Below are 15,203 nucleotides of genomic sequence, written 5' to 3' on the forward strand. Positions count from 1 at the left end.
ACTGTTTGTAATGATGAGAAACATCAAAACAATCTAAATATTCATCAACAGGAAATATGGATAAATAATTTGAGGTCTATTCATACAAAAGAATACTATATAGAAATTTCAATAAATAAACTGGAGTTACATGAATCAATACACTAAATCTTAAAAGAATGTTAAGCAAAAAAAAAATGCAAGTTGAAAGAGGATTTATATAGTATGTTATATTTTGAGAGAATTTCAAAACATGGAAAGCAATATTATATGTATTTTTATAGATGAATTAATATATAATACAAATGTAAACCATGCACAGGAATGTTAAATATCAGATTCATTGTAGTATGTATTTCTGGGGTGGAAGGGAAGGAAATAGTATACAGGGGTCTCAACTCCATCTATAATGTAAAATGTAAAGTGTGCCATGAATACAAATTATTATAGAAAATAACAGGAATATTCTAAGACTTCTCAAATGGCACAAATTCTTCAGCATTTCATTACAAGTCACAGCAAGTCCTCCTTGGCTTACTCCAATCCTCATACATTAAACCTTACAGTATTTGAATTGTAAACTTTTGAGGCCTATAGTTAGTGATAAATAGCAAACAGAATAAGTAATGTATTAGAGGCTCCCAGGGTAATTTTTGCTGGTATCAAAATAACTCAGTGAGCCATAACTATCATTTCAATGCTAGTCACCATTCTTTGCAAAGTGCACCAATCCCTACAACTCTGGATTTAATGTTCTCATAATCTTTTATTCCCTAGGACAAGTTGTAAAACTGTAGTATCTTCACCCAATTTTCAGAAAGGCTCTGCACTTCAAAATCACAAACCTTTCCCAAGTTTGGATATTAAGGCAAATAAGAAGCTACAGGACTTCCCTGGTGGCGCAGTGGTTAAGAATCTGCCTACCAAAGCAAGGACCAGATGGCTTCACAGGTGAATTCTATCAAACATTTAGACAAGAGCTAACACCCATCCTTCTCAAACTCTTCCAAAAAACTGCAGAGGAAGGAACACTCCCAAATTCATTCTATGAGGTCACCATCACCCTGATGCCAAAACCAGACAAAGATTCTATGAAAAAAGAAAATTTCAGACCAATATCACTGATGAATATAGATGCAAAAATACTAGCAAACAGAATCCAACAGCACATTAAAAGGATCATACACCATGATCAAGAGGGATTTATCCCAGGGATGCAAGGATTCTTCAATATACACAAATCAATCAATGTGATGCACCATATTAACAAATTGAAGGATAAAAACCACATGATCATCTCAATAGATGCAGAAAAAGCTTTAGACAAAATTCAACACCCATTTATGATAAAAACTCTCCAGAAATTGGGCATAAAGGGAACTTACCTCAACATGATAAAGGCCATATATGACAAACCCACAGCAAACATCATTCTCAATGGTGAAAAACTGAAAGCATTTCCTCTAAGATCAGGAACAAGACAAGGATGTCCACTCTCACCACTATTACTCAGCACAGTTTTGGAAGTCCTAGCCACAGCAATCAGAGAAGAAAAAGAAATAAAAGGAATACAAATTGGAAAAGAAGTAAAACTGTCACTGTTTGCAGATGACATGATACTATACATAGAGACTCCTATAGATGCCACCAGAAAACTACCAGAGCTAATCAATGAATCTGGTAAAGTTGCAGGATACAAAATTAATACACAGAAATCTCTTGCATTCCTATACACTAATGATGAAAAATCTGAAAGAGAAATTAAGGAAATACTCCTAGTTACCACTGCAACAAAAAGAATAAAATACCTAGGAATAAACCTACCTAGGGAGACAAAAGACCTGTATGCAGAAAACTATAAGACACCGATGAAAGAAATCAAAGATGATACAAACAGATGGAGAGATATACCATGTTTTGGATTGGGAGAATCAGAGTGAAGTAAGTCAGAAAGAGAAAAACAAATATCGTATATTAACGCATATATGTGGAACCTAGAAAAATGGTACAGATGAACTGGTTTGCAGGACAGAAATTGAGACACAGATGTAGAGAACAAACGCATGGACACCAAGGGGAGAAAGCGGTGGGGGGTGGGGATGGGATGAATTGGGAGATTGGGATTGACATGTATATACTGGTGTGTATAAAATGGATAACTAATAAGAACCTGCTGTATAAAAAAATAAATTTAAAAAAATTAAGAAAAAAGAATCTGCCTACCAATTCAGGGGACATGGGTTCGAGCCCTGGTCCGGGAGGACCCCACATGCCGTGGAGCAACTAAGCCCATGTGCCACAACTAGTGAGCCTGCACGCTGCAACTACTGAAGTCCGTGTGCCTAAAGCCCGTGCTCCACAGCAAGAGAAGCCACCGCAATGAGAAGCCAGCGCACGGCAACGAAGAGTAGCCCCTGCTCGCCGCAACAAGAGAGAAGCCTGCACACGGCAACGGAGACACAAAGCAGCCAAAAAAATAAAATAAAATAAAATAATAAGGGGGGAGGATAGATAAATAAACCTAAAAATTTTTAATTAATTAATTAAAAAAAAAAAAAAGAAGCTACAAGTGGGGACTTATCTGGCAATCCAGCAGTTAAGACTCCATACTTCCACTGCAGGGGGTGTAGGTTCAGTCCCTGGGCTGGGAACTGAGATCTCACGTGCCGCGCAGTGTGGCCAAAAAAAAAAGAAGCTACAAGGGAATTCAAGTTTATTGAAAAAGAAAAGACATGGGAGAAAGCACTGTTTGTACTAGGCAGTCTTCATTCTACATTGAAGGACACATAAATATCCAATATAGTTAATATTTCACTCTTTCTGGAAGATTTTTCCAAGTGTCTTAAGAGTAATATTTCTTGCATAGATTTCAAAGTGAAAATTTGTAAAACCTTTTTAGACCTCTGTGCTGAAAGAATTATGCAGAAATGAGTTTTGCCAGAAGGGGACAAAGAAATTCCAAAGTCCCATGTTAGGTAAACAAGAAGGGGTCAGGGGATTTTGGATAAATGAGAACTGATCAATCTGTGAATACCCCGATTGTGAGTTCAGGACGTAGAGGATCAAAGAAATAAAGTGCTCTTCGCAACCTAGCGGGCAGGAACTGCTGGGCAAGTGACCTCGGCCACCTGCAGAGGTCCCAGAACTGAGTGGCCCTACTCTGCCTCTTCAGGGCGAGTGACTACAAGGTCTAGCAATTCCCTGGCAGATAGGATCCCTTAAGAGTAGTGCTGACTCCAATATAGTGATTGTATTCTGGGTTAAAAGGACCATGAGCCTCCAGAACATGGACCAGAATAACCCCATCCCTTGAATCCAAAGGTTGGGAGGAGAGTGCTCTAGTTCAGTCCAACTGTGGCACTCCTGTTAGAAGTTTCTGCTGTGAGAGCTGACTGTCCAGGATAAGCCCATAAAGTGACAGTGGGATATCCGCAGGCAAGGTCTGGGAGGCTGTTCAAGACAGAGAATTGGAATGTAGACACCCCAGAACACAGTGAACAAGGAAGGCGGGGATGCTGAAGGAAGAGAGGATCTACAGAGAAAAAAAGATGAAGTTAGGATGAAGAGAGATGATGAAGATAAAGAAGGCCAAAGGTCAAAGGGGTAGGATGAGACAATAATGAATATAACGTACAGAATCTAAAAGGTGAGTTCTGGTGGGCAGGATTAGGCAGTAGAACTGAACCCCTGTGTCCTGCTCAGTAGGGCTTTCATCATCCTATGAACCAGAGTGATGGACCCAGAGCCTCGGCCTCTACCTCCAAAGCCCTTTGGCCCCGCGGGCTAGAGTTACGGGCCTTTTTGTAGGAGTCTCATTTACAGCTCCACTCTGCCTGCATCCCCACCCGCACTATGCACAACAGCTGGCACAAGACTCCCTCTTGTTCCTAGTTACTCCACTTCGGGCACTGACTTATCCCAGTGGTCTCCAGTGAGTCTGAGCTCTGTTATTTCCAACTTTCCACTTGTCCTTCCCACTTTCTGTATTCCAACAATCTGAATTCCTGGCCTTGGCCTTGACCACACTGACCTCTGGTATTCTGTCTAAAGGCCAGCCTTCGGCCCCTTCTCATTTGGGAAGGAGCTTCCTGGCAGATGCTTTGGGGTTCTACCTGCACTGCAGAATAAAACAGTGATCAGCACAGTCAAATAGAGCAGAACGTCAAAGAGAAAGAATGAGATGGAGACAACATCATGGGTGATGTCTGAGTGAGCAGTTTCAAGAGCACAAACACGGATGGACCTGGAGGTAATTATGCTTGTGAAATAAATCAGAGAAAGACGAACACTGTATGTTAGCACTTATATGTGGAATCTAAAAAAGAAAACAAATGAACGAATATAACAAAACAAACATGCTCACAGGTATAGAGAACAAACCAATGGTTACCACTGAGGAGAGAGAAGTGGGGAGGAGTAAAATAGAGGTATGGGATTAAGAATTACAGACTACTACGTATAAAATAAATAAGCTACAAGGATGTAATGTACAGAATGGGGAATATAGCCAATATTTTATAATAACTTTAAATGAAGTATAATCTATAAAAATATTGAATCACTATGTTGTACACCTGAAACTAATATAGTATTGTAAATCAACTATAGTTCAATTAAAAATAAACAAATAGCTCAGTGGTTCTCAAAAAAATAAACAAACCCTCCACAAACTTGAGAGTCTAAAAGAAAGGGAGGGGCAGGAAAAGATGAAGATAAACCAGAAAACAAAAGAATGGCCACACGTAGCAAGTAGGCTGAGGCAGTTTTCTGACCCACTTCTAGGTGTCTTTATTTCCCTTACCCTAGAGGGAATGGCTTTCTGAATAAGACCAGCGGAAACTTTCAGGGGAGAGGCAATTGGAAACGCCTGGCTTAGGTGACATGCGTAATGAGAAGGCATTTCCTTACAGCAGTTTCTGATAAGGACATACTTTCACCTGCTGTCTGTTTACTGCTCCTTCAAAGGAAAGCTCTGGTTGCCCTACTGAGTTCTAAGCTTCAGGTATCCTAGCTGTCTTTTCTTGTCCCTGCTAACCAGAGAAAGAGAGAAGCTCTTCATGTCCCTGTTCTGGAATTATTTTTTCTAATCTAGTTTGGGCAGTCAACTTGCTTTCTCAACATCCTGTTCTTGGCCTTTAAATCTCAGTCTGAAACAAGAGCTACTGTATTGTGTATTTGAAAGTTGCAAAGAGAGTAATTCTTAAAAGTTCTCATTGAAAGAAAAACATTTTTGTAACTATGTGTGGTGATGTGGATGTTAAATAGACTTAGTGTAGAGATCATTTCACAGTATATACATATATCAAATATTATGTTGTACACCTGAAACTAATATAATATTATATGTCAATTATATCTCAATTAAAAAATTAAAGAAAGAAAAGAAAAATAATTTTTCTTTTGGCTGCTCCGCGCGGCTTGCAGGATCTTAGTTCCCCAACCAGGGCAGTGAAAGCACCAAGTCCTAACTACTGGACTGCCAGGGAATTCCCAAGAAAATTAATTTTTAAAAAACAGACAAATAAGCATAAGTTGTTCATGTTTGCCAAAGTAGTTGCTCATTTTAAATGGTATCACCATAGACGATCTTTAAAATTTACTGAACACAGGTTTTCCATAATTATTAATTGACCAGCTCCCTGAGAGTAATGTTCATTTCAATGATTATAACCATTCTTTTCTCCTAACAGTCACATAGATAAAAATTAACATCCTGGGATATATATATATATATATATATATATATGTATGTATACATATTTGTAGATTATTTCTCAGTCAAAATTCGGCATCACAGTTTGGTTTGGAAAGTAAGTTTGCAAGAATTTCATGGAGTGTAAAGAGACCCTCCTGTCCTAAATTACAGTGTAGGTCTTTGGATGGAGTTGCTTTGCCTGAGAGAAGCAAACAAGTGCTTAAGGGTAATAGCACTTAAAACATTCCATACAACACTTGTAACTTTATTCTCACATGTTCTCTGTTCTTTCACATGGATGGGGAACACCTGTTGGTTGGTGGTTCCTATCAGAGCCAGATAGCGTGTAAACAAACGTTACAATTTGTATTATTTTCATCCCCTTCAGTAACTGAACTTGATCTCCTAATTTGTGTCAAGTGGCTTCAGGAGGCTGCAGGCAGGCCGGGAATTTGTGCAAAGATCTATCAGACCCTGGAGACTTCCTAGAAGTACAAGGTCAGTGGGAGGGATAAGCTGCCACTCAACTACTCTTGTTGTACATCAGTTCAGTTTCTCTTCTGTTTTTAAAGTGGCCTCGGGGAATGGGACATGTGTGTTTACTGGAAAGAACAAGGGCTTGAGGGCCCCAAACACCAGGCCTGATTCTCTGTTCAATCACATAATAGCAGCAACCTTGGGCTGATCAATTAACTACTCTAATCTCCAGCTTTCTCACCTGTACAGTATAAGTTAACATCTCCTAGAGATTTTGCATGAGTTGGATCAGTGTCATCGGGGGGCTCCTGGAGTCAGATTAGTTAGGGCTCAAATTCTGGCTCAACCACGGATTTGCTGTGTGAATCTGGTCAAGTTGCTTAAAGTCTTTAAAGCCTCAGTTTCCTCAATATATGCAATATTCATACAAATGATTCCTATCTTATTGGGTAGCTGTGCCGAGCAAATGAGATTATCCTTAGAATGTAGCATAGTGCCTGGCACATAGCAAGTGTTCAAATGAATGTCAGCTGTTATTATAGGAGGCACCACTCACAGTAAATTATTTCTGGTTCTCTTAACCAGGTTGCACATGAATAGGATAGGAGGCAGTTGTGCTAGATGTGCCCAAAGGCAGACTCTTTTCTACACAAAGCACTTCATTCTCTTTTTCCTTTTTTCTCCTTTCAAGATTGTTCTGGTACACATTAGCAAAATGCCTTGGGGGAAGGGAGCCTAGAAAGGCTTTAAGTGTAAGTATTTCCTTCACAAGGAAATCCATGTGCTTTCAGAAGAAGCTGGGTCTTGGAAAGAGGCCAGTTAGATTAAGTGCCTAAGACTGTAAATAAAGCACAAAAGAAGAGACTTTGTGAGTCCAGATTTAAGATAGATCATTAATATCTTCATTAACGTTTTTCTTTATGTGCTTTTTAAAAAGTATGAATTGTGGTTGGTTTAGAGGTTGAATTTTATTTAAGAGGTAATTGTGTAGGTGTTTCAAACTATAGAATAATGTCCCTTTTGGTAGTAATTAAATTTTTAGCTTTGGAAAAATGTTCAGAGTTCAGATAATTAGCGTGAAGTTTTAGGTTGAGACCATGGCCTTGCCCCACTGCTGACCCCAGGCAGACGCCCACACCTACCAGCCTTGCCTGAGCCCTCTCTGGGTTCTCAGGAGATTCTGCAACTTCCTTACTTTGTGGGAGCATCCTCAGTGCTCAGCAAACACATCTAGGACTGGGTGTCATCTTCACTGTCCGTGTGCAGCAGCATTCCCCATCACAGGCCGATTCTGATGTTCATTCTGTGTTAGGAAAAGATGGACAGATTTATGATTTTCACTATAATGACTTCTGCAGAGTTTTGCCATTTTTTAACTCCCCCACTTTTCCTTTTTGTAAAATGACTTTCTCATTCCCAGACATACTAAATGAATATAAAAGTGATATATCATGGTTACCAGGGACTGGTGGAGAATAGGGAGTTATTGTTTAATGGTGAAGAGTTTGTTTGGGATGACAAAAAAGTCTTGTAAATGGCTAATGGTGATGTTTACACAACACTGAATGTACTTAATGCCAATGAATCATACACTTAAAAATGGTAAATTTTATGTTGTGTGTGTTTTAGCATGATAAAAAAAAATCACAGTTTCATCAATTTATATAGACAATATTTTCTAGTCGGAGAGTATCAGGTGGCCCAGGTTTTAACGGGCTGCCATTTGGAGATAGAAACCAATAAAATGCTCCCTTCCTTAGGTAGCAGGGACCCTACTAAGGTGACCAGAATGCTGTGCTCCCTTATTAGCATATTAATCCATTGCATAGAATTAGACGCTTTGAAAGTACTTGAAGGTTTGCCACTTTTTGAAATTCTAAGCACCCTCCTTTCAATGTCATCACTTAAAGGCAGGGTTTTCACAAATGGCTTAGTTGTCAAGAGAAGGATAGGTGTAAAAGACACATCTTCTCACTTGTGAGTCTGTTCTCAACCTCTCATTCCAGTTAATGAAGGTTTTGATTGGCTGTGTCCCATACCAGGATTTAATTGGGACATTTATATTTTAAAAGCAAATTAATTCTCCTGGAAAAACATTAAAATGTTTTTGAACTTCTGGTGCTTGAAAAATATTGGTAAAATCATCTCCTAACACAGGAATGGATTATTTTCTATTTTTCAGAGGAGGGTGGCTAGACTAAAGATAGGGAAAGGTGTCTTCATGTGACTGCAGGAAGTCGTGCCTATGGAACTGTGGTTTCTTCTCTCCCTCTCCTAGTTTCCTTCTTCTTCTCTCTGTCCTCGACCTTTGCTTCAGCGTCTATTTCTTTTTCTCACACAGGCACAGTTTATAATAATCATACTTCATATTTGTCCAGCATTCTTTTCTTGCCATTCGTTCCTTGAAACCACCCTGTAAGGTAGAGGGTGATTAAGGCAAATAGTATTGCCATTTTACAGACTTTTTAAAATGAGATACAGAAAGGATAAGTGACACAGCTAGGTATGGGAAGATGCAGTCCTAAAACCTGTCCTGTGGCTCCAGTCTAATCCTGGTTCCATAGCTGTAGCCCAGATTCTGGGGAGCATGCAGTTCATGGTGGGGACAGGGACATAGCACCACCAGACATACGGCTCCAGTGACTTTGACAACAGGCAGGTGTGGTGCTCAGTACAGTCATCATTAAGCTCCCCTGAAGATCCTCCCAGGAGTTCCCATCCTGGCTGTTGATCAGCTCCCATCCATCCATCCATCCATCCATCCATCCATCCATCCATCCTTCTGTCCAGAATGAAGGGGAGTATAGGAGGTATTCAGCTGGGGGAGGCCAAGAGGCACATATGCCCTCTGGATTCTGGAGACTCCTCTTAAAGGCTAAATTGACAACTGAGTTCAGCCATTTTTGTCCAGATAGCTCGTGATATGTCACAATAAAATTATTTCTCAAAGATAAATTCAATTGTCATATTGAATTATTATCCAGTTAATTCTAGCTACACAGATACTGCATTTATATATTTATTTATTTTATTATTTTATTTTTTTGGCTGCATTGGGTCTTCATTGCTGCGCGGGCTTTCTCTAGTTGCAGAGAGCAGGGGCTACTATTCACTGCAGTGCGCCGGCTTCTCGTTGCAGTGGCTTCTCTTGTTGCGGAGCACGGGCTCTAGAGCGCAGGCTCAGTAGTTGTGGCGCACGGGCTTAGTTGCTCCCTGGCATGTGGGATCTTCCCGGACCAGGGCTCGAACCCGTGTCCCCTGTATTGGCAGGCAGATTCTTAACCACTGTGCCACCAGGGAAGCCCAGGGTAACAATTTAAAAACATGTTTCCAGTTCCCTTCCCTCAAAGAATCAATTTAGTTATGTAAAAATGCAAAAGATTAACAAAACCACCTTAATATTATGATTAATTGATACCTGTCATGCTGGATTGTTATAACTTAAGAACACTTCACCAGCTTCCCAAATCAAATCTGTAGTTTCCCTTTTTATTGTATTTAAAAAAGAAATCTTGGTATGAGAAGCCTGAAAGAAAACTTTCAATGTGCACCAAACACATTTCTAGCTTTTATTCTCCATTGCTATTTGCAGTTACCCAGAGAGGGAAAGTACTGTAAGAAAAATACCACCCAGAAAGATCTCACTCAGGTCACAATTCACATAATTTTCCCTAAGATGCTCAACTGTGACAAGCAAAAGCCAATTCAAAGATAGATCTTTGGGGCACCCTCTGGTGGCTGAGAAGAATCAGGAGCTGTGTCCAGACTCAGAAGGCCAGTGATCTTTGAGGCTTTTTAAAGTGGCCATTACTAAATTTTTCCATTCACCATTGAAAGTGTATCCAGATCAGGAAAGCAGGAGGGAGTGGAAAGAATTTGCAATCACAAGACTTGGATCTGAGTCAGAGCTCTGTCACTTACCAGTTTTGTGAACCTATGTCTAGCTGGTCAGTTTCCACAGAGCTGAAGTTCAATCTGGCATTTCTCATTGGAGATAAGAGGCAATGTCAAAACTAGAGGGGTATATGATTCCATTGTCCAGAAAAGGCCACTCTATAGAGACAGAAAGTAGATTAGTGGTTGCCTGGGGTTGGGGATGGGAGTGGGGATTAATTGTAAATGGACAGAAAAGGTCTTAGTGGTGTGATGAAATGTCCTAAAACTGGATTGTGGTGATAGTGGCACACACAGTAAATTTACTAAAAACCATTGCAATGTATATTAAAAATGAGTGAATTTTGTGGTCTGTAAATTATACCTCAATAAAGGTGTTTTTAAAAAACAACAGGAGGGAAAAGCAGAGTGGAAAACTCGTAAATGTAGGTACAGAGCTAGGAAGCCTGGGTAACTGGGTAGAAGGAAAGGTGAAGGTGGAGCTCGGATGGGGGTGAGCAGAAAAAATGCCTAGGACAGCTGCTGCAGTTTGGAACTTATTTTGTCCACTTTCCATTGTCCATAGCTCGTGCCTAGGTGGGTGGCCTGAGGTCCTCAGTCTAGAGGCAGAAAGGACACTGCTTCCCGGCTCAGATTCCTATTGCAGGTAGAGGCAGGGCTTCCATGAACTCCGAATGGAAAGTCTGACCATTCAGGGGCATTTCTGATGGAGGGAAGACCATTAAAGCAGACAACTTGATGCAGTTGCATCAAAATGACCATTTGGAAATATAAAGACTGTGTTTTCTTCATAGCTTTTCTCCATCACAGGTAATTCAGTACGGTTGGGTAATAAGATGAGATTAAGGAATGGGCTGGGGAGAGAATGTCTATTTTTTACATTACTTACTAATAGAAAACTTGAAAGTGTAAGGATTTACAAAATTACCAGAAGAACGTTCAGGAGAATATCTATGTAGAGTTGGGTAGAGAGAAATTTGTTAGGAATAACGCCCAAACCAGAACTCTGAAAGAGGTGATAAATGGATTTGGTTAGTTTAATAAAATAAAATAAGAAGAGAAAGAAAAAGGAAAAGAAAAAATAAGACACAGATGACATACTAGCAAATAACGTTATATTATATGTACCAAACAGGTACATATCCTCAATGTAACAGACACAAACCAGAGAAAAACAGGCAAAGGATGGGTACAGATAATTCACGAGAGGAAAAATAAATGAAGAGATACAATCTGTCAACATCTGGAACAGCATTTAACCTGGCTACTTACTAATAAATGTTATTAAGAAAACAATGAGCTATTTTTCACCTATGAGATTAGCAAAGATTAAGAAGATCGATGTTGATTATCTTCAGTGCTCTGGTAAATTGGTACAGCGTTCTGGGGAGTAATTTGGCACTACACTTCAAACGCAAATATGGATACCTTTTGGCCCATTCCATTTTTGGGAATTACTTTATGTTAATTAGACATGTGTGAAAAGATATATACATTAGGATGTTCATGACTGAGGTACTCATAACGGCAAAAAAATAGAAAGGTTCTCAAACGCCCTTCAACAGGGATTTCGTTAGTATTGTACATCTTTTCAATGCAATATATGCAGTAATTAAAAATGAATGTGATCTATACTTGGGGTCATGGAGGAAATGTTTACATTGTGTTGCTAAATAAAAAATATCAGGGTCATAATAGCATAGATGATATGATTACATTTTTGTTTAAAATAATAGTGTGTGCCTGGGTGATGGATGTGAAGCGGCACCACCCAGATGCCCCCTTCAAAAGAGGACTTGTTGCTGTCAGCGTGGTCAGGAACTGACCCAGCTGCAGGGCTACCTCTCCCAATGTCCTGCCCTCCTGAGCAGGGAGGGTGGGTACTTCCTGATGGAGGTAAGGGTATAAGGCCGGTCATTTTAGCTCAACAGAGAGCAATTCTGCTGGGCCATTTTCACCCCAGAGCTTCCTGTCTGGTGAGCCAAGGTTGCAACACATCTCAAGTTCTCTCTCTACCTGTTTCTGCTTTCATCCCCTTCTTTCCACAGGTGTTGACCCCAAGGACAGTTCTTAAGAAATGTCCTGCACAATAAACTCCATCTCAGAATCTGCTTCCCAGAAAACCTAAACCAGTGATTTTTATACCTATCCAGTGAACAAATTCTGGAAAAAATATTCAAGTATTTTGTGCTGGATGGTTTGTAATGTCATTATTTTGGCATTGTCTGATTCTTTTAAAATGGGTATTTGTTATTTTTGTCATTAGATGAAGATAATACAGCAGCTTTTCATTCTGGAAAATAAAAAGAAAAATTAGTAGCTTGGTGTTATTCTGGTTAAGATGACCAAATCTAAGTATCCATATCGAAATGGCAGCATCCAAGCCACCTGGTGTGCAGCCTTCTGAATGGGGAGGCGAGCTGTTCTGAACACCCTTCTGGCCCACACCCTTCCTACTGCTCTAGCTCTTGGTTCTGGTAGGAGTTTTGGCATGTCTTCCACCAGGTTGTCGGAACATTGTTGAGGTTGCCTACGAAGTATAAGATGCAATTTGGGAGGGACTGTGGGGATCCACTGAAGGTGATGTGCACCCACATGCATAGGAGTAGATGTACACAGAACGCCCCATGCTGATAAACTCTCAAGCCTCCAGGGAGTGTCTCCTTTTTCATCATGAGCGGGTGGAACATGTGTGCTGGGAAGGGAGCCAAATGGTATCTGCCACCCAGATTCCTTAGCTTAGAGCCTTGAATTGTTTGGCAAATACCTCATACTGCCTATACCAGAAGAATCTGTCTCCTAGTTTCCCTCTGAGTGTCTTGCGGCCTTTCCAGATTTTGGCCATACCTTGTGGCCATGTTGAAGAATGTAGGGAAACTACAGGGTTAAAAGCCATTGCTGCTGAGAACAAAGTATTTTGCTTGGCTCACACAGTCTTAGGAAATAGCGAATTAGCTATCAATTGTAGCAGAGATCATGAGTTGTTCCCGCAAATCCATTCTCCCCTAAATACAAAACCCAAGTTTTGCTGGCACATGGCTATCCAGCAAAAGACTACATTGCACAGGCTCCCTTGCACCTAGATGTGATTAAATGAGTAAACTATTGCCCATAGGATGTGAGCAGAATCAAAGTTCCAGGTCACCTCCTTAAAGGAAGCACTTCCTCGTCTCCTGCTTCCTGCTAGCCAGGAGGCAGGTCCAGCAGATACGGTGGTGAACCATATCCCATATGGACCAGGGCAAGACCTGGATGAACAGGCCACAAGAGAGAAACAGCCTTGGTCCCTGCTACAGTGAAACTTCCAGAACCTCATAGCATCCCTTGACCACTTACTCTTGTACTGTTACATAAGAGAGTAATACACTTTTTATTTAAGCCTCTGAATTTTTGGAAGGGGGAAATGCAAAAACCAGTCATTGTTTTTATATTATACTTTTATAACCCTATTATAGTGTTTATTATACTAATGTAATTACGTGTTTACTTCTCTGTCTCCTTCTCTAGATTCTTTCTTTCTTTCTGAACTACTAGCACAGAAGTGGCATTCCCTAAATGTTTTCTAAATGCATGAGCAATTGAATGCTGAGGAAAATCTGTGGAAAAGCAAAGCTGGAGAACTAAATACAAACTTTAATTTCACAATTTCATGTAACCAAAGTTTCTCCAGGCCTCTCCAGCCTGGGGGGACAACTAGAATCCCATCAACACATGGGGACAAAAATTATGAATGCATAAGTGCTCACAGCTGTCCCTTCCTTACCCTGGAGGAACATTCTAGTGTTTCCTGCTTAGCATTCTACCACATCATCCCGGTCCTGATAAAAATTCACACCCATCTTTCAGGTCAGATTAATCCGTGTGAGGAGCACCACTGAGAGGGAAGTTTTGTCTCAGAAAAGGCTGAGAAAGGGAAGAGGGGAGCAGGAGGCCTGAGTGAGAGAGTGGGAGCTGGGGAGGAAGGGGAAAGGACATTCAGTGTGTGAGACTGCAGACTGTAAACTGCATTTCCTTTTTTTTTTTTTTTTTGTGGTACGCGGGCCTCTCACTGTTGTGGCCTCTCCTGTTGCGGAGCACAGGCTCCGGACGCACAGGCTCAGCGGCCGTGGCTCACGGGCCCAGCCACTCCGTGGCATGTGGGATCTTCCCGGACCGGGGCACGAACCCGCGTCCCCTGCATCGTCGGCAGGCGGACTCTCAACCACTGCGCCACCAGGGAAGCCCTGCATTTCCTTTTGAATGTCACTTGAGAGATACCAGTAAAGACCAGAATTAATGTGCTTTTGATGGCTGGTCTCTGCTCTCTGACAACACCACCATAGAAGACAGGGCAGGACACTGGGATTTTTTCCCCAACAACATTAACAGCTCCAGTTTCACTGGCTTTTAGCCCATCTCTTCATGAAGAGCCTCAGCCCGTTCCCTACTTCACAATTTTTTTCTGAGAGTCCTAGATGTTGTCTCTCTTGTAGCCAAGAATTCCAACCGTCATTGTGATTCTGGCCACTCATGAAGTCACAGGAAGGCAACCCGTATCCTCCGTGACTGCCACAGCTATCCCCGGGAAAGCCCACGGCATGGTCTTCACATGCTCCAAACATCTTCTGTCCTGGTCCCCTGGTCTTTGAGATTAACCAAGGAACTGGTGTCTGAGTTACAAGTCCTTCTCATCTTAATTTTTCTCCCAGATGCATACGAAAGAATGAAAAGTTCCTGGAATTCCCTTGTGGTCCAGTGGTTAGGGCTCCACACTTCCAACTGCAGGGGGCACAGGTTCGATCCTTGGTCCAGGAGCTAAGATCCCATATGCTGTGTGGTGCAGCCAAAAAAAAAAAAATTTTTTTTAAAGTTCTTCCTTTCTTCTTCAGCCAAAAAAACCATCATGCAATTCAAACTCTTGTGGTCCTAGCCCCCAGTGCAAAACACATGTCAGAATCAAGCTGCCTCAAGCTTGGACCTGGCATTAATCAAACTAACCTGCAGCACCATGCAACGAGTCTGAGGTCCTCAGCAGCTCTTCAGTCACGGACTGAAAACCGGGAAGGTAACACACTTGAGCTATGGTGCAGGGCAGGCGGGCAAACCGCAGCTGCCAATGCTGGGACTCCTGGGGCCCACATGCATCGGGAGGAGGGTGGACATAACTACTAGTGTAATT

General features: G+C 41.1%; 1 long non-coding RNA gene across 1 annotated transcript in view; it reads right to left on the minus strand.

Moving 5' to 3' along the window:
* LOC111165048 (uncharacterized) overlaps positions 1 to 14,130 on the minus strand; it is a 29,299-nt gene extending 15,169 nt beyond the window's left edge. Inside the window, exons 1-2 of the long non-coding RNA XR_002642231.2 lie at positions 10,073 to 14,130; positions 7,347 to 7,454 (exon numbers count right to left, since the gene is read on the minus strand). This is a non-coding gene — a long non-coding RNA (uncharacterized LOC111165048). The remainder of the gene's footprint in view (positions 1 to 7,346; positions 7,455 to 10,072) is intronic.
* Between the last annotated feature and the right edge of the window lie 1,073 nt (positions 14,131 to 15,203).

This window comes from Delphinapterus leucas, chromosome 12, assembly GCF_059928025.1.
Source record: "Delphinapterus leucas isolate spDelLeu-1000000601 "Yukka" chromosome 12, BTC_Dleu_Yukka2, whole genome shotgun sequence".
NCBI lineage: Eukaryota > Metazoa > Chordata > Mammalia > Artiodactyla > Monodontidae > Delphinapterus > Delphinapterus leucas.